This window comes from Gigantopelta aegis, chromosome 8 (genome assembly GCF_016097555.1).
Source record: "Gigantopelta aegis isolate Gae_Host chromosome 8, Gae_host_genome, whole genome shotgun sequence".
In the NCBI taxonomy this organism is placed as follows: domain Eukaryota; kingdom Metazoa; phylum Mollusca; class Gastropoda; order Neomphalida; family Peltospiridae; genus Gigantopelta; species Gigantopelta aegis.
In genome coordinates, this window is record NC_054706.1 from 61,936,022 (window position 1) to 61,957,655 (window position 21,634).

At 35.0% G+C, this 21,634-nt stretch overlaps 1 protein-coding gene across 2 annotated transcripts in view; it reads right to left on the minus strand.

Moving 5' to 3' along the window:
* The window catches only part of LOC121378975, a 58,706-nt gene that overhangs the window by 36,160 nt on the left and 912 nt on the right, over window positions 1-21,634 (minus strand). The window contains exon 2 of one of the 2 annotated variants that reach the window (XM_041507390.1): window positions 2,453-2,628. The gene's annotated coding sequence lies outside the window, so the exon portion shown is untranslated. Of the gene's footprint in view, window positions 1-2,452; window positions 2,805-21,634 lie in introns of those variants that run through there. The other variant, XM_041507391.1, reaches the window with a different exon arrangement.

The following is a 21,634-nucleotide window of genomic DNA, read 5'->3' on the forward strand; positions in this document are numbered from 1 at the left end:
TAAACAAAACGAACTTCTTCTTCCAAATGTAGAGACATGTCATTTTCTGCTAGAGACTTCAATGAAAAATGTGTTTTGGTTAAAGCAAACTACTTAAAAGACTGAGTAATACTAATGCCCTTACAAAAACAAATAATCTCTATCAGCATGAGTCTGTATTATGTTCAGTTTTGACTTTTCCAATAAAAGTGAATTGTTTGTGTTTATACAATCATTAATGTTATTAGAACTGTCACACAGCCATTTGTGTTCATATTACAATACCAGCATATTGCCATATGTCAGTGTGTATTGTGTCTTTGTGATATGTACAGTACATTGTACTGCAATATATTGTACATGAAATGCATGAATGTGTGTAAAGCACTGGTTGTAAATGACATTAATGTATTACAGATATTTTCATTCACCGATCCATTACTATTGTCAGTGTATTATTATGTTGGATATGTTCAGAATGCTTGTACAGCAGGCACAAAGACAAACTGACTACAAATTGTCATTCAGCCCTGTTCATGACAGAACAATAAATACAGCAAGATTAATCTGTTTTATTAAACATGACCGAACGAATATTTAACGACACTCCAGCATGAAAAAATACATGAGCTATTGGGCGTTAAACTAAGATAAATGTCTTATTAAATGAAAAAAAAAAGAGAAAGAAATGTTTTATTTAATGACACACTCAACACATTTATTTACGGTTATATGGCGTCAGACATATGACTAAGGACCACACAAATATTGAGGGAGGAAACCCACTGTCGCCACTTCATGGGCTATTCTTTTCCATTAGCAGCAAGGTATCTTTTATAAGCACCATCCCAGAGACAGGGTATGCATACTACAGCCTTTGATATACCAGTCGTGATGCACTGGCTGGAATGAAAAAAAGCCCAATGGTCCCACCGACGGGGATCGCTCTCACACCGACCATGCATCGAGCGAGCGCTGTACCACTGGGCTTTGTCCCGCCCTGTTTTATTAAACAAGTTTTGTACATACACTGGAGGTTTTGTGACATTACAATACAACTTGTGAAAAAACAATCACATACACATAAAGATACATCACAGATAAGATTTATCAATCCATACCTGTGACATGACATTATTGTTCTAGGTGTAGATTATTTTTCACACCTGTGAAACAATGCAATTTGAACTTTTGGAGCATTCAGGTCAAGGTTTCGAACCCAAGAATGACAGAACTTGTTCATTGTAAACTACATGTAGTACAATGCTTTAGCACATGAGACAAAACATCAGCATCATCGAATAAACATGTAATTTAAGCCTTATAAACCTGTTACTAGTGATAGCAGGGCTAGCCGTGGGTGAGCAAAACAATTTGCCAAATTGTCTACTAAACTTCAAAAATTGCAGAAATTGTCAGTTATTTTCTAAAAAATGTTAATTATTACATGAAATTATTTTGCCAAACTAATATAAAATTCACCAACTGCTTTCAAAATTCACAAATTGGCAAATTTGGCGAGTGTCAGAGCTAGCCCTGGATAGTAATGTATTCTGATGGAATACAACAAAGATTGTCAGAAACTAAATTGGAAATCACAGATTACATGTTTAGCGCATGCATCACGCTTAATTGCCAGCCATCCACTGCTGAGGATTTGCAAAAGAATCCTATCGTTTTGGGCTATTAGGTTTGTTACTAATCATTGTCATGTTAACCAATACTTTTATTAACGAATATTTAACTGAAGTTAATGTAGCTGTCATGTTAAAATGCTTAATAAATAATGGATTAAGTTGAAGAAAGCACTCGGAAGTGTGGATTCATGAAAAATAATTAACTTGCCCTGACAAGGCTTGTGAATTACATTTTACGAATCCACACCTCCTCATATATTCTCCACTACAGATTTTCCTCCAGTCAAAGAAAAGAAAACAATTTTAATTTAATCATACTTCAGCCTAAGTATATTTAATAACTCTAAGCTATTAGGTATCAACATTTGATCCATTTCCCAGCCTTGCATCTGGCATCAGAAGTAAGCTTTGGTAACATAATGCGGATGAAAAAGTGATTTGTGTTTTATCTTCTTTTCCTACCAAAGTAACCGAATACATCTATGTTCTATTACGAAGAGATGTAGGCATTTATTTATATCAAGCAACCTTTATTTTTTTTAAGTGCAAAAAGGCTATGTTTACTTTGAATGAAGCAAACTACTGTCATTTTGCTTCAACATTTTGAGTTTCTCTCTTGTTTTTTTTTAACATCAATATTCTGCAAGCTGTGATTTTTCTGTATCTGAAATTAGAACACATACGTGTATATATGCAATATGCAATCAACCATTTCCCTCATGCAGCTGTTGCACACAACCATTATATAGCATACATTGACAGCCATTTTACAGTACATCAGACAAATTCATGTATTTTTGAGAAAAAAACCCCACTTCAGGTAAATCTTCACTCACCTGCGTGACTTGTACAATGCCAATCAAGCGGAAGCACCTGTCGCGTGTTCAGCCAGGTACGAAGTGAGAGACACACCATAACAGTCTGGACTTGAGGGTCCCCATATGGAAACTGGATACATTAAACAGGTGGCCAAGATTCATAATGAAGTAATCATTACTGGACAAGCCTTCAACTGAAATAAAAGCAATATGCACAATGTTAATAATTTTAATACATGTCAGCTATGCATGTACAACACATACACCAATGCTTATTTACCAGAATTGCATGTGTGTTTGATTTGAACAATCTACTGGATCGTTCCAGCCAGTGCACCACAAGTGGTATATCAAAAGCTGTGGTATGTGCTATCCTGTCTCAGTCACATAAAAGATCCCTAATACTAAATGCCAATGATTAATTAATCAATGTGCTCTAGTGGTGTCGTAAAAGAAAACAAACTTTTATTTATTTGTTTAGTCTTAGCGAGGAAACCCACTAGTTTTTTTCCATTAGTAGCAAGGGATTATTTTATATGCACCATCCCACAGGATAGCACATACCACAGCTTCTGATATACCAGTCATTGAGCACTGGCTGGAACAAGAAATAACAGGGATCAATGACAGAATGAACACGCATGAGACAAGAGCTTTACCACTGGGCTACATCCCACCCTTCAACAGGGATTCTAGTAGATTATGGTAGCCCCCCCACTCCCATGGTTAGTGATATATTCAATGTTGGGCTAGTAAATAACTACTATTACCATGCCAGACAGGGATTCTAGATTATAGTAGCCCCACTCCCATGGTTAGTGATATATTCAATGTTGGGCTAGTAAATAACTACTATTACCATGCCAGACAGGGATTCTAGATTATGGTAGCCCCACTCCCATGGTTAGTGATATATTCAATGTTGGGCTAGTAAATAACTACTATTACCATGCCAGACAGAGATTCTAGATTATAGTAGCCCCACTCCCATGGTTAGTGATATATTCAATGTTGGGCTAGTAAATTACTACTATTACCATGCCAGACAGGGATTCTAGATTATAGTAGCCCCACTCCATGGTTAGTGATATAATCAATGTTGGGATAGTAAATAACTACTATTACCATGCCAGACAGGGATTCTAGATTATGGTAGCCCCCCCCTCCCCCCACTCCCATGGTTAGTGATATATTCAATGTTGAGCTAGTAAATAACTACTATTACCATGCCAGACAGGGATTCTAGATTATAGTAGCCCCACTCCATGGTTAGTGATATAATCAATGTTGGGATAGTAAATAACTACTATTACCATGCCAGACAGGGATTCTAGATTATGGTAGCCCCACTCCCATGGTTAGTGATATATTCAATGTTGGGCTAGTAAATAACTACTATTACCATGCCTAATGCCTGGCGAATTTGTTTTGGTCAAATGTTGCAGTTAAGTCTATTTTATAAATATGAATATCCTATCCCAGCCCCCCCCCCCCACCCCCCCCCCCCCCCCCCAATGCTAGTGTTTTTAAGCGCTATCTCCCTCTTTAGGTGACATATCTGATTATTACTATTATTTAGTAAAATAGTATTAATTTAAAGTAAAGTAGGGCTAGTGAATTTTTAATTGTGGCCAGTAAATTTTTTAAATCACTGATACCATGGCTAGTGGATTTTATAAAAATTCTATTCAATTGTTGTAAGCTTTACTGTTGTAGTGTTGACATGTACTAACATCGGTAGACATGTACTTTCAATGCTAACTGTAAAATGTGGGAATTGACCAATATACAGACCATCGTGTTTTGGAAACAAACTTTTCACACTGTAAATAAAGGGTTCGACAAATCCACTAGCCCTCAGTTCCGGCTAGTGAATGTTTTGTCTGGGCTAATGGAAATTATCAACTGTATTACTGTAAGACATAGTTAGGGTTTCAGCTAGCGGGTAAAACCGGTATAGCACCATACCCAAACTTTTTTGCAGATTTTTTTTTTTAATGTTAACCTTTTGACACAATTAATTACTCTTACTATATGGTTTTCTTAACCCTAACCCTAAACATAACCCATTTTCTTTCTTGGGGAGGCCCCCCCATACCCCTTGTTGACTGTGGTTGCATTCAGTTCCATAGCGCCATACCCAGAAATTTCTTTCTGGCAGAAACACTGATAGGGCACTATAGCCAAAACTTCTGTGAGGGCTAGTGACTTTCTCAAACATCTGAACACTGATAAATAACATACAAACAAACCTATCTTTTGCACAGTAATTCATCATATTGTCAACCGAGAATTAACTAGGTCTATCCACGATATCAAATACATCAGTTGACATTATGTATTGAGAGTCTATTAATCAAAGCAAAGTAAGTCAAAACACCAGTGAAGAGTAGAGCGGTATTGCAGATCAAATTAATTAATGGCTAGATCGAGAGCATCACCCAATAAATCATCAGCCATTTCATCCCCATCCACCACCACCGTAAATACAACATGAAAATGAGACCAATGAATTAACCAATTCTGACAAAATAGGTTTATTTTCGTGAAAACTAATTGTCGGCACTGTCGAGAAATGCTGCTGCTAATGCTATAGGGCAATGTGTTTCATGGTTATAATTGATAAAACCAACACGGAATGGGATCTGTTCCAGATGTATCAATTTTAGAGGGATCCATCCTGTGACCTTTTGCGCATCAGCCAGTTAAGTATTCTGCCTTTGAGCTACCTGTAGTTACAAGCAGTGTATATACCAATCAACAAAAGAAACCCACAAATTATATAATAATAATAATAATAATAATAATAATTCATTATATAACATTTAGTGAAATGTCTTAAAATATCATTTAAATAAAAGTGCAGTCTCTCAGTGATAATAACACATTTTAGAGTGAAAATTTCACTATTTCACTCTAAAATGTGTTGTCATACGTCACTGTAGAAAGTGTTATCTTCACTGTAAGAAAGCCAGAACTATTTTGCTACTGGCATTTTAAAGATAAAGGAAAATTGCCAAAAGTTATATAATAAATAGAACATTTTCATGTTTTTTGTCAAATATGATTTATATCTCATCTCGTGAAGTTTGCAATCATATCACACTCGTCGTGCAAGCATTCACAAGACACTGATAATTTTAATAGATACAAAAACTAATGAGATTCTAACTAAATAATTTTACATACATTTTTTAAAAGCTAATCAATATTTGCATTTCTTTTCTTGTTCAGTACATACATATACACGTACTAAGAAAATTTATGTTGAAACCATGTACTATATAGCTATTTGTCCTCTGCCATGATGTTTAATCCTAAGCAAAACACCACTAGTACTAACACATGTCACCGGTACTTGTGCATTATATCTGTTACAGTGAATCCTGGTCGTTTCGCCCTTATTCCTATTCGACTCAAGTCATTTCGCCCTTAGAATGAGTCGTTTCGTCCTCCATTATGAGTCGTTTCGCCCCTATGTATTGGGGGTGATACTAGTATGCAAAATTTGGTATATAAAAAATAATTTTACCCATAATTGTGTCGTAATAGTCACCTAACAGGCAACAAGGTTGTAGACTTAAACGTAAAGTCTGAAACAAAATGTAGATTTTACCCACATTTTGTCCAGACAGAAATCTTGAAAAAACAAACAATTACAATGACATGGATTCCACATACTAGATGATAACCATGTCACCGTGACCGTTTTAATGTAAACTGAAGTAAATGGACTTAATTAGAAGAAAAACACACAAAATGTAATAATATTTCAGACTCGCTCTATGATTACATCTGTATGTGATTTTCTAAGAGGAACTCTTAGTTAAAATCTTTTTAAAAAAGCACAAAACACGCATTATTTTAAAACATTTTACTGGGATGGTGTGAGGGGAGGGGTTCTTTAAAATATTGCACATAATAACATATACATATAAATGGTGTTTATGGTTGATAAAGGGTTACAAATTGATAACCTATATATCCAATTTGCAACTAGAGTCACGTAAACAAATTTATTAATCATTCACAATCGACATGTAGGTATTCCCTACATAAACATGATGGCAAAACGGCCCTGTATAGAGGGCAAAATGACCCGGTATGGGGGCGAAACGACACGGGGCGATTGGGAAAAAGGGCGAAACGACCTGATACCGTTACAGTTATCTACTTTTATTTGAGATAGGACGTAGCTCAGTCAGTTGAGAGCTTGCATCACAGGATCGAACCACCTCAGTGGATCCCTTCAGCTGGTTGTTTTTTTCTCGTTCCAACCACTGCACAACTGGTCAAAGGCTGTGGTATGTGCTTTCCTGTCTGTGGGAAAGTGCATATAAAAGATCCCTTTCTGCATTAGGAAAATGTAGCGGGTTCCTCTGTTGACAAGTCAGAATTATCAAATGTTTAACATCAAATAAATGTACTCTAGTGGTGTCGTTAAATAAAACAAAGTTTAACTTTTACCATTATAAATTGGAGATAGCCGAGTGGTTAGAGCATGCACCTATGGCCCGTTATGGGTCATATAAAATTAAGTTTCCTTGGTGGAACTCTTGGATTATTTCTTGTTCCAACTTGTGCTTCACAAATAAATAACATGAATTTTTATATTAAGATGTCAGATAATATTTTTAACACACATAAGCACATAAAAGGCCATCACCCTGTCCTACAATACCGTGCCATAACATGCCTAACATTCTTGATGTCACTGATTGAACAATTATCTCACAGTGTTGGAAATTGGTTGGACAATCATCGTCAATCACTGGTACAGACTCTGAGACATGATCATTGGTTATATTAAGGAAAGAAAGAAAGAAATGTTTTATTTAATGACGCACTCAACACATTTTATTTACAGTTATATGGCGTTAAGGACCACACAGATTTTGAGAGGAAACACGCTGTCGCCACTAGATGGGCTACTCTTTCCGATTAGCAGCAAGGGACCTTTTATTTGCACTTTCCACAGGCAGGATAGCACAAACCATGGCCTTTGTTGAAGCAGTTATGGATCACTGGTTGGTGCAAGTGGTGTACACCTACCTATTGACCCTTGCGGAGCACTCACTCAGGGTTTGGAGTCGGTATCTAGATTAAAAATCCCATGCCTTGACTGGGATCCGAACCCAGTACCTACCAGCCTGTAGACCGATGGCCTAACCATGATGCCACCGAGGCTGGTCTGTTTATATTAAGGATTTTCACCAACTGATTAACTTTCATTTATCGGTTAGAATTATATGAACTTAAGAAGGATTTAAATTATAAAGACAATTTACTAATTTTACCTTTAATATCTATTCAATATCTGTTTTGTTTATATATACATGAAAACCAAAACAAAACACAGCATATATTTACATCAATTCCGTCATCTAAACTACAAGAAAAATTAGTTTACATTTTTTGCAACAATCAATTATAGATTTTTATAATTGATCGTCTTACCTGTACTATGTACAGGCTGCAACACCCAACTGATCACTTTTCAATGTTCACCAGAACATCACTATTATCCTCTATATTCAGACACTTACAAAACAATTACATGTAAAAGTACCTCATGCTTTGCACCCACGTGACGACAATTCAATAATGTGCTGCAGTTAAGAAAGGAAATGTTTTATTTAACAACACACTCAACACATTTTATTTATGGTTATATGGCGTCAGACATATGGTTAAGGACCGCACAGATATATATAGAGAGGAAACCTGCTGTCGCCACTTTATGGGCTACTCTTTTTTTTTGATTAGCAGCAAGTAATCTTTCATATGCACCATCACACAGAGAGGATAGTACATACCACGGCCTTTGTTACACCAGTGCTGTACTGAGTGCTTGTAAAGAACATATTCCTTTTGTTTCCTTAATCCAACAGCCTCCAACTTTGAAAGACAATGAACATGTAGTCAAACATGCAACCAAGTCATTTGAAAGATATATCAATTCTTTAGTATACCTTGAGACATGCAATACTCCAATGATCACATACCGGTACATATATAATATATATACATGTATATATATATATATACATACTGATCGAAATAAAGAAAGGATCACACAAATAAAAATGTCAGCAAATGGTCACTGCAACCAAAACCCTAAATCCACAGTGTAAGACGTTGATTGGCAGTGAATTTGACACTACTGACATTCAATCCCAAATCACAGCTGTGTATGAAATATAGACATCACTATGCAAATAGTGAATAAAATTTGGTCTACAATTCAATGTGTTCCAATATTTTTTTTCATCAGTATATACATTAGGGTTCATATTTTCTATACTATATTAGCACTATGAAATCGTAAACCATTGTAACCTGTGATATCACTATGGTGTATGCTGTAGTGACGTCCTAGCTAGCCTATGATGGTATTATGATTTCTTAGCACTAAGAATTCTAACTTCGAAAATCCCTAGCCGGGTAAGTAAAATTTTAATCCAGTGTCAGCCAGTGATTAAAAAAATGTGCTGGATATCCAGAACCCTCACCCCCCAAAAAAACAAAAAGCCCACAAAAAACAAACCAAAACATTCTTTCCCTTTCTCACTTCAATCCAACAAGCTCCAACTTTCAAAGACAACGAACATATAGTCTAACATGCAACAATGTCATTTCAATAGTTTATCAATTCCTTTGTACAGACTCTGAGACATGCCATACACCAGTGATCATAGACGGGTGTGTAAATCTTTAATGCAAATGACACACACATGTACCTGTAAGTGTGGGCTATTATACCGAGCTCATTAATGTTAATGGCTTCAATAGCAGATCGATGTCCACCGTTCATGTCAGCTTTGCTTCAGTGCGTAATGCATCTGACGGAAAAATTCCCTCTGATGAGAGCGAAGAAAGAAGACACTGAAAAAACCCGGACTGGACGAGATTTGTGACTGTGACTCAAACAAAGCTTGAAAAGCATTAAGCCATCAAAACCCACCACTTGAATCGCTGTATGGAAATCTGTCAGTGTATCAATTATAACAGTTGGTTAAACCTGAATTGATATTTCAAGTGAGTGCCGTCATGAATATAATCAGGACGAGCTGAATTAATAGCACTCTTCTGAAACGGTGCTATATATAGGTGAGCAATCAATCTTCTTATTAAATAAAATCAATGTGCTCTAGTGGTGTCATTAAACAATACAAGCTATAACTTTTTTCTCATTAAATATTTTAAAACAAGCATTCTGAGAGTACAGCTAAAGCAATATATGTCACCTACCAGACAGAACATATTTTCATATCTCCTAAATTCAAGGGCCATAACTCTGTGAAAAATAAGTAAATTGCAACAGAACATGATAAAACCATATCCAAACTTTCAGCTCAATATCTTAAGGCATTGCAGAAGTTAAATTTGGAAAAAAATATATAATAAAACAATACCCAAACTTTCAGCTCACTATTTTGAGGCATTGCAGAAACTAAAGCCCAGAAATGGCCTTAACTCTGTGAAGAATGAGTAAATCACCATGAAAGTCAAACTTGATCTGTAACAGTACATGATAAGAAGTTTGTTTTGTTTAACATCACCATGGTCATTTTGACACAGTCAGAGAGAGGAAACCTGCTATATTTTTCCATTAGTAGCAAGAAATCTTTTATATATGCACCATCCCACAGACAGGATAGCACATACCATGGTCTTTGATATAGTACCAGTCGTGGTGCACTGGCTGTGATGAGAAATTCACGATTTTCTGTAAATTCATCGATGTATAACACTATTAACAGTCACAAATTCATTATAACTACCTACACATTAAGAAATTCACAAAAAACGCCAAATAATTTTTATATTATGGCTTATGCAAAAAGGAGATACATTACCTGAATTTGTTTTCACATTTAACCAATAAATGGGTTGTATAAAGTTTCAATTCTCAAACGTCTCTATACAGGTATTTGCTGTATACTAAATACTAAAAATAAGTCAGAAATTTTCCTCAAACAAATAAATATATGCTTAAAAAATTATGATTATTAGTAAAATATAAGAAAAAACTCAACAAATAAAAAATATGTATTAAAAAAAAAAATCTTTCAGATACATGCATATGAACATGTACGTGTACCCTGGTATATAAAATTCACAAGTGTACCAGCTACTCTCACAGGAATACTTGTGGGTATAGACTGCCAAGTCTCTGAATTGGTGGAATATTAGTTCAGATCCATAACAATTAACTAGATAAGCATCAATAAATTCTGTGCCAAAAACCTGGATGACCTGCCATTGTCTTTAAATATAGAGATCTATAAAATGAGGTAAGACAAAATTTAACAGCTGATACAATAAACAAAAAAAGTATAGATTTCATTTTTTTCTTCAAAAGGCAATGACTGGCCTTGGTGGTGTCGTGGTTAAACCATTGGACACAAGGCTGGTAAGTACTGGGTTTGCATCCCGGTACTGGCTCCCACCCAGAGCGAGTTTTAACCACTCAATGGGTAGGTGTAAGACCACTATACACCCTCTTCTCTCTTACTAACCACTAACAACTAACCCACTGTCCTGGACAGACCGTCCAGATAGCCGAGGTATGTGTGCCCAGGACAGCGTGCTTGAACCTTAATTGGATATTATAAGCATGGAAATTATTTGAAATAAAAATGAAATGACCGACTTGCACTCTGTATTGCATTTTTATAAAATGAGGTAAGCCAAAACTTAAACAGCTGATAAAATATGCAAACGTATACATTTCATCTTGTTCTCCAAAAGGCAATCAGTGGATTTTTTCACCTCCAGAGAATGTAAGATGATTACCTGACTGTACAAACCCCGAGCTGTTAATGTAAATCTCACATGTTTTATGTCCTTGTATATATTATGTGATGTTAAAACAAGACAAAGAGAACATTTCCAGATAAAGAGCTGTCAGTGTGTCCTGATTTATCTCAACAGACAGCCGGCTAAAGGTGCATGTAGCACATTGTGTGTTTCTGGATCTATCTATAGAGCAAAAAAAGTGAATAGGTAATAGTACAGATATTGTATATCAGTACAGGTATTGTATATCGTTGAAGAACACTCAATGACAAAGCAATTTAACATTACACCGGGTTGAGAAAAAACAAAAAAACAAAAAACAAAAAGAAATGCAAAATTATATATACTGACTTAAATTTATATAGTGGACTGTCTAAACTGGATTCACTTGGGACCAATGAAATACATGTACATGTATGCCGATTTAGACAGAATGCCAGTGTAGACAGATTTTGTCAAAAGTTAATGTTCTTGTGATATATTGTGATAAGAAAATACAAATTTTGACAAATCGGTATAATACAATGCAGTTAGGTATCAACACATAGTAATAATAACCCAATTGATCTTGCTACCTACATATGAACATTGCTTATTAAGCCTTCAAGGAGGCGTGATTATTGCATAACACTCAAGTGTCCTAATTACTGTGCAGCTGCCATCATTGTGCCTGTGCCCATGACAGGCGTGCGCTAAAACAGCTATACTATACCTCGAATTTGCATCCGAAATCCAGATTACACAGCATCCGGTTTAAAGGGACAGACCCTAGTTTCAGCCCTTGAAAATGCACACTACGTTTAGTTAAAGGGACAGACTCTAGTTTCAGCCAATGAAAATGCACACTAAGTTTAGTTAAAGGGACAGACCCTAGTTTCAGCCCTTGAAAATGCACACTAAGTTTAGTTAAAGGGACAGACTCTAGTTTCAGCCAATGAAAATGCACACTAAGTTTAGTTAAAGGGACAGACCCTAGTTTCAGCCAATGAAAATGCACACTAAGTTTAGTTAAAGGGACAGACCCTAGTTTCAGCCAATGAAAATGCACACTAAGTTTAGTTAAAGGGACAGACTCTAGTTTCAGCCAATGAAAATGCACACTAAGTTTAGTTAAAGGGACAGACTCTAGTTTCAGCCAATGAAAATGCACACTAAGTTTAGTTAAAGGGACAGACCCTAGTTTCAGCCAATGAAAATGCACACTAAGTTTAGTTAAAGGGACAGACTCTAGTTTCAGCCAATGAAAATGCACACTAAGTTTAGTTAAAGGGACAGACTCTAGTTTCAGCCAATGAAAATGCACACTAAGTTTAGTTAAAGGGACAGACTCTAGTTTCAGCCAATGAAAATGCATACTAAGTTTAGTTAAAGGGACAGACTCTAGTTTCAGCCAATGAAAATGCATACTAAGTTTAGTTAAAGGGACAGACTCTAGTTTCAGCCAATGAAAATGCACACTAAGTTTAGTTAAAGGGACAGACTCTAGTTTCAGCCCATGAAAATGCATACTAAGTTTAGTTAAAGGGACAGACTCTAGTTTCAGCCCATGAAAATGCACACTAAGTTTAGTTAAAGGGACAGACTCTAGTTTCAGCCCATGAAAATGCACACTAAGTTTAGTTAAAGGGACAGACTCTAGTTTCAGCCAATGAAAATGCACACTAAGTTTAGTTAAAGGGACAGACTCTAGTTTCAGCCAATGAAAATGCACACTAAGTTTAGTTAAAGGGACAGACTCTAGTTTCAGCCAATGAAAATGCACACTAAGTTTAGTTAAAGGGACAGACTCTAGTTTCAGCCAATGAAAATGCAAACTAAGTTTAGTTAAAGGGACAGACTCTAGTTTCAGCCAATGAAAATGCACACTAAGTTTAGTTAAAGGGACAGACTCTAGTTTCAGCCAATGAAAATGCACACTACGTTTAGTTAAAGGGACAGACTCTAGTTTCAGCCAATGAAAATGCACACTAAGTTTAGTTAAAGGGACAGACCCTAGTTTCAGCCAATGAAAATGCACACTAAGTTTAGTTAAAGGGACAGACTCTAGTTTCAGCCAATGAAAATGCACACTAAGTTTAGTTAAAGGGACAGACTCTAGTTTCAGCCAATGAAAATGCACACTAAGTTTAGTTAAAGGGACAGACCCTAGTTTCAGCCATGAAAATGCACACTACGTTTAGTAGTTTCAAAATGAACAGACACTAGTTTTTCAGACCCTAGTTTCAGAAAATGCACACTAAGTTTAGTTAAAGGGACAGACCCTAGTTTCAGCCAATGAAAATGCACACTAAGTTTAGTTAAAGGGACAGACTCTAGTTTCAGCCAATGAAAATGCACACTAAGTTTAGTTAAAGGGACAGACTCTAGTTTCAGCCCATGAAAATGCACACTAAGTTTAGTTAAAGGGACAGACCCTAGTTTCAGCCAATGAAAATGCACACTAAGTTTAGTTAAAGGGACAGACTCTAGTTTCAGCCAATGAAAATGCACACTAAGTTTAGTTAAAGGGACAGACTCTAGTTTCAGCCAATGAAAATGCACACTAAGTTTAGTTAAAGGGACAGACTCTAGTTTCAGCCAATGAAAATGCACACTAAGTTTAGTTAAAGGGACAAACCCTAGTTTCAGCCAATGAAAATGCACACTAAGTTTAGTTAAAGGGACAGACTCTAGTTTCAGCCAATGAAAATGCACACCACGTTTAGTTATCTACAAACCTGTAACACATTTGGATACAATTACAAATGAGTGAAACATGAGTCTGTGACTTTGAAACGGTAAAATACACTCTAAAAATAGATTAAAACTCGACTCCATAAATGTTACTTCTCAGACGCATATGCATTTAAAAAAATATGAGAAATGCATTTTGTGATATTAAAAACACCAGAATGACCAAAAACACTTTGAATGTATGGAAATGGATAATCTAAACAATAAAATCTAAGTAAAGTATGATTTCAGTTATCAAAAACGGCTTTAATAGTCATAAATATGCCATAGTGTTTAAAAACTAGGGTATATGTCCTTTTAAGCAGAGTTTTATTCATAATAAACTAACGGTAGCTGGACGGGACTTTAAAACTGCCAGTTAACACAGAAATCCGATTCAGACAGATGCTGGTTTAGACAGATGCCAGTTTGGACAAAGTCCAGTATTTATTTTGTATTCAAAATTATTCTGTCTGAATTTCATTAGTATTTGTGTTTAAATTAAATTATCAATATATTGTGACCATTTTAGGCCCATTTTGACAGTCTACGTCTATTTACTGATTTAATTTTATCGTGAAAAATAAATACATAAAAATACTGGCATTTCTTTTGTGGTTCAGTATGTATGGTGTCATCTCTGCATTGTTACTCTATCTCAAGGGCTGTCCTTTACTAGTAGATCATAAATTAAATCTATTCTCGACCTGAGTGTTATCACTGACGGTTTCCAACTATAAATAAATCTTAAAAGATGCCATTCCAGTATTTGAGTATATTAATTAGTAAGTCCACCGGATGTGATATTCCATTGTGTGTGTGACAGTGTGTGTATGTGTGTGTGTGCATGCATGCATATGTGTGTGTCTATATATTAATAATAATATATGTGCGTCTCGTTATGGACAAGTCATTATATATAAACATTTATTCATTGCAGTATACACGTACATGTATGTTACCCCGCACCCCACCCCATCGAAAGCAGACATTGAAATACATGTAAACATAGAATCTGGTAACTTTCACTGCTAATTCTTATTGTTTTCAGGGGCGGGACGTAGCCAAATGGTAAAGTGTCTGCCTGATGCACGGTTGGTCTAGGATCGAACCCCATCAGTGGGCCCATTGAGCTATTTCTCATTCCAGCCAGTACAACCACGACTGGTATATCAATGGTCGTGGTATGTGCTATCCTGTCTGTGGGAAGGTGCATATAAAAGAGCACTTGCTACTAATGGAACAAAATGTAGCAGGTTTCTTCTTTAAGACTATATGTCAAAATTACCAAATGTTTGACATCCAATAGCCGATGATTAATAAATCAATGTGCTCTAGTGGTTTCGTTAAACAAAACAAACTTTTTTAATAGTTTTTTTTTTAAATAAACTCTTCATATACATATACATGTATGTATATATATATATATTTAAAGTCATCTCGTCCTCTGTCACTATTATATTTCACCCTGGCCTACATGCAGATTATGTTCATTTTGGTGTAATTCTACTCTTTCCTTTCTCTTTTCCATACAAATAACTTCCAAAAATACTTTCCTGAATATTTACTACCAGTATTATCTTTAAAGGGACACTGAAAGGTCACAGCTAGAAACTGCTGACTTGACAACAAAAACAATGACAATGACAATATTAACACTGTAAATTAATTTTATAAATAATTAAAAATTATATTTGACATGTGATACTGCAACTTATTACACATACATGAAAAGCTGGATTTTTCCACGATCCACAAGTTTAATTAATTCTGAAAAGTAAATTTATTAGACATGTAGCTGCAGTGAAAAACCTGCCACCTGCTACAAGGTGACGGGTTCAAAATCAGTTCAGTGTGAGTCCATCACTCCATACATGAGTGACTGGATTGACTGGATTACTTACAGGGCACTGGACAGCTGCTTTAGGCTGTCTACAATAATTAACATATACAATCTCTGGGGACATTATTATTATTTTATTTTTTTTCAGTGTTAATATATCATGATTTGCTATGCATGTTTTAGAGATCACCATATAATTCCAAAATTTTAAACAGAACTTATTAAAAAATTTAATCTAGGGAGGCACCGAAATTATTTCATGCCTGGTTGGTCTACCACATTTTCATATACATGTGTATATATACCCCTATGCCCATGCATACATGGTTTCAATAATATATGGTATTTTGTAGGTGGTTGGTAAAAATACTATATTGCCTCCTTTTCCCTCCCCCCCCCCCCCCCCCCCATTTGATAAATTTCAGAACAGATTTTATGTTAAAAACTGGCCCCAAACATTAAAACTAATCCCTAAATAGACAGACCCCTCCCCCTCCTCCTGAAAAACTTAAGCAGCTACTCAAAGGTGTATTAAAGGTTGTAACTTGAGGTTGGCTGTTTGTACATTACCACAAAATATATGAGAAAATGGTCCATGCAGTAGTACTGTGTATGGTAGCTCCATAAAAAAACAAAAACACCTAAAAAAAATAAAAATTAAAAAATGAAATACCTCCCCTCCCCCGATAATGTTCTGGGGCAGCGTGGTTCGACACCCACCCCCAACCCCACCCCGTAAACTTCACTCGCCTCACTCTAGACTCCCTTGCTAAAATTTCTGCACACATGCCTGCAGTGGTCCCGTGTATGGTAGCTCCATAACACACACACACACACCCCACACACACACCTCCCCAAAAAGGACCAAAAAAAAGAAAAAAAAGCATAATATTAAAAAAATTGTGAGTTGATGTTCTGACTGTTTATTATTTTATTTCAGGTATTTGCTGTTATACTGTTATGAAAAAATATATATTTATTTGCCATATACAGTATATACCAGGCCCTCATTTGCCTTAGTCTCTATATACGCAATGGTCATAAATATAAAATTCAAAGCTGCCGTATATATAGCCTCGTCGCTATTTTGTTTTTTCTGTATGCTTTATGACTTCTGACATTTCCAAGATTTAAAAATGAAGCATGCTCTCTGGTTGTCATGGAATTTCCTCAATCATGGTTCCATTAAAATGTTTTGGATGATACAATAGCGAGGTTTAGTATTACAAAAGAATGTAATTTTCATTTATAATCCATATTTAGAGAAAAAAAAGCCCACTAAATATGTAACTGAATGCCTTTGAGGCAGGTTATTGATTTACTGAGGTAAAAGCATAGTAAAATAATAAGATGGCAAGAGAGACAAGTATCTGCTTAACGCACATACATTTTTAAAATATCACACAATTAGGAAGATTAAAATATTACCTTTTATAAACAGGTGGCCAATAAACCAATTCAAGTTAACTGATGAACAATAAAGAGTGGAATTCTGAAGTTCACATAACTTTATAAGGGGAGCTATATTCAGGGATAGTTCTGGTACTCGCCAAATTCACTAATTGTGAATTTAACAAATAATTGGAAAATTTATTTTAATTTGGCAAAATAATTTCAAATAATAATTAATAGTTTGTGAGAAAATGGCTAGGTTTCTGTAATTTATGAAGTCTAATGGATAATTTGGCAAAATAATTTCAAGTAATAATTAATATTTTGTGAGAAAATGGCTAGGTTTCTGTAATTTATGAAGTCTAATGGATAATTTGGCAAAATTTTCTACACACTCAGAGCTAGCCCTGACATTGTATCACTCTTGCTCCCCTATAGTATATAGAGATTATTATCCAAGCTTGTGTGTCATACTGATTTTACGAAACAAGTGTCACGAATTTTGTATTGCCCAGGCGAGAGCGAGGTAAATTAATACATAACTCTTGACACACACGCGAGTGTAATAATTTCTTTATTATCCATATTATTATTGTCATTTTTAAAATTAATAACAATTAGCCCAAGGGCCGTCTCAAAAAGTTTCAACCACAACTAGAAGGAGACGATGAAATAACGGCATATTTCACATACAGTCTGGGCTAGGACTGGGGAAGCAACATCATGTTATGACGTCGCTTCCCAAAATTACGTCATTACACTTGTTATTACATGTGTGCTTCATATGATTATTATTAACCCGGTTATGTTGAACCATGTGGATAATAAATACCAGTAATTCAAGGAGATTAATTTCAACTTCCCATACTTGAGAATTTATCTGACCAGTATCAATATGGTAATTAATATGTTACAGGGCTCCCCATATAATCTAAAACTGCTGTTGATATCACTACCTACATGTACATACATGTATGTACTTTTTCAAGCTTTACATGCAAACACCTCACTGAATTTAGTAGTTTCTCAAACAACTGTGTACGTACCTGTAAAATTTTGCCTTCCGGCCATTCCCTTTCATTACATCATACATGACAATGTACTGTTTGTACTTTCTACATATATCTATACAAAATGTTCTTTTTTCTTTTTTCAAATCTCCTTCTAGTCTATATATATATATACACACACACACACACATACATATGTCACAAAATATAAAATTATGGCATACCTGTTCATGTACATGTAATGTTTCTTGAATGAATTAAGCAAACTTTAAATTACAAACACACATGTATGTATATGTAAACTGAAAATCCAATGAAAGTTTGGTAACTGTGCAAGAAATAGCCTACATTTGTGAAGGCAATTTAATATCTGTTTTACTGCCACTGAATGCACTTGTAAATTCTTGGAGGAGTTTCATCATAGTCAGCTGACACCAAAGTGAGTCAACCGGTCTAAAAAGGTGAGGCGCATACACCTGTGTTGCACACAATGCACTTTAAATACAATTACAAGGCATAACCTCTCACAGTATCGTCTTACCAAGCACAAACTTACATTTTAAAGGTATTCAAGTCATTCAAATCTTGGGTGGGGAAAGAATTTAGATATTTTTATATTATAAACAACGAGGCGTAGTAAACCTCAAGCACTTTTTGTATACTTTACAAAGCTACAATTGTGTACATGCATCTATGTATGTAAAAATACAATTTGTACATGTTCATTTGTGTGTACAGTACTGTGTATACCATACTACATGTATGTCAAGGAGGAAAAATAAATAAATGTAATTTTACTCTGAAACTGGAAATATTTGGCCCTTATGCACTGTAACATAAATTTACTATATGTGTATGTAAAATAGCAGCATATATCAAGGACTAGTAAATACATGGAAAGCATAACTTGCTGTAAGGGGTCATACATATATGTATGCCTAAAGATGGGGATGTGTACGAGCATTATGTTAGAAGAGTGTACAGCGGAGGAGTGGGAGTTTGCCAACTGCGTAAATAAGCACTGTTATAAAATAAAGCCAGTTACATGTATGTACTCTCGAAGATAAAACTTTTAAACCCCAATCAAATGTCATGTTTGTTTAAAACATTTAAAGAAACTTAACTTAGCTGTTATTTCTAGAATGTTTCAAAATTACTGATGTAAAATATATGCAATATACAACTTCCTAAATATATCCAATATACCTTTCAGCATGGAAGATCAATGTATGCCCAAACATGGGGGAAGAGCATACTATAGTAGTGTCGGAAATAGAATAAAAATTATTTCTTTCATGTTAAACTGACAAGTAAATATTTTGTAAATACCTATTTAATGATACTCTACCTAATTTAGCATTCACTTGTTTTGGCTTTCATCGATGTACAAGGTGGTGTACAATTAAGTGCACAAATCACCTGTTTACTGACATCTTTCTTTTAATTTCAAGAGTAAACACCACCTTATACATCAATGAGATCCCAAACAAGTAAATGCTAAATTAGGTAGAGTATCATTAAATAGATATTTACAAAATATTTACTTGTCAGTTTATTATGTAAGAGATAATCGACGAAAATCATTTTTATTCTATTTCCGACAGTACTATAGTAATTAACGATGAGATGTATAAAGCGGGGGTGCCAATTTAGCCAATTGCAAATTTTAATACAAAATGGCTACAACATTTAGTCTTCAAGTGGCGCATAAAATATTCATTAAATGAACCTCATTTTAATAGGTTTCACAGAAATACTCTGAAAATTGGCTATACCAAAATGTGTTCGAGTATCAGCACTGTAAAAGGTGTACCGTACATAGGTGATCAGGAGTTAAAAAACAAAATCCCCGATTTTGTGCTCATGAATATACATTAAGTTTATGGATGGCCCCTAAGTAATTTGATAAAGTGAGCATGATGAAAGGATGTGTACTGGACTCCCCATACATACATGTACATACATGTGTAACTGAATATTGATTCACACGGTTTTAACTAAGTACTATGTACATATATTAACAGTGATTGTACCAAAGATTTGCACTGAGCTTACAATTTAATGATACCGGCCTCGGTAGCATTGTGGTTAGGCCATCGGTCAATAGGCTGGTAGGTACTGGGTTCAGATCCCAGTCGAGGCATGGGATTTTTAATCCAGATACCGACTCCAAACCCTGAGTGAGTGCTCCACATGGCTTAATGGGTAGGTGTAAACCACTTGCACCGACCAGTTATCCATAACTGGCCATGGTTTGTGCTATCCTGCCTGTGGGAAGCGCAAATAAAAGATCCATTGCTGCTAATTGGAAAGAGTAGCCCATGAGGTAAATAAAATGTGTTGAATGTGCGTCGTTAAATAAAAAAATTCTTTCTCTTTTTTTTTAATGATAGTATTTTCTGTTATAGACTGGAATTAACTTTTTAAAGCAAAATAAATTATTTATGAATACAAATATTTTACTGTAAATGATTAATGTACAGTTTCTTTGATACTTTATATTTAAGTGACTTTCAAATTGTGTAATATTATGGTTCACCATGTAACTGATCAGCTGTTCACATCAATTTAAAGTCATGTTTATAACCAACATGCCAAGAATATATGACAGTCCTTGTGATATATTACGCCCTATACTGAAATTATTTATTCTTTGAGAACTGAAAAATCATATTTAAATTACCTGCTATCCATCTCATGTGATCATTTCTAACGCCTGTAAAAAGACATACATATTCATGTTCAGGTGTGGCAGTATCATTTTGTTGTCACACACGTTAAATATCACAGAAAGTTCTACATGTACATATTGTAACCATAATTATTTTTATGTTACATACAGGGCATACATTGTGTATTTATACATGTATTTTAACTAATCTTTCTATAAACTATATATGGTTGTGTATAAGTAGAATGTTAATTTCACATCTATATCCAGTGACAAGATACATATATCAGAACTTGCCAAAGAACTGTGATACACATTACAGTGTATGGGCTAAAAGCTAAATTTTGACAATAAATTGATAATATATAAATTATAAAACATTATGGCTATTGTACTGTCAAACAGTTATTCATCAGATAGGACTTCCTTACATGGATTAATCATCGGCTATTGGATGTCAAACATTTGGTAATTTTAACACAGAATATTTATATATATATATATATATATATATATATATATATATATATATATATATATATATATATATATATATATATATATATAGTCTTAGACTTAGACAGGAAACCTGCTAGTATTTTTCCATTAGTAGCAAGGGATTTTTTTTAATGTATGCACCATCTTACATACAGAATAGTACATACAACAGCCTTTGAAGTTTGATACCAGTCGTGGTGCATTGGCTGGATCGAGAAATGGCCCAATGGACCCAACAACGGGGATCGATCCTAGACCGACTGCACATCAGG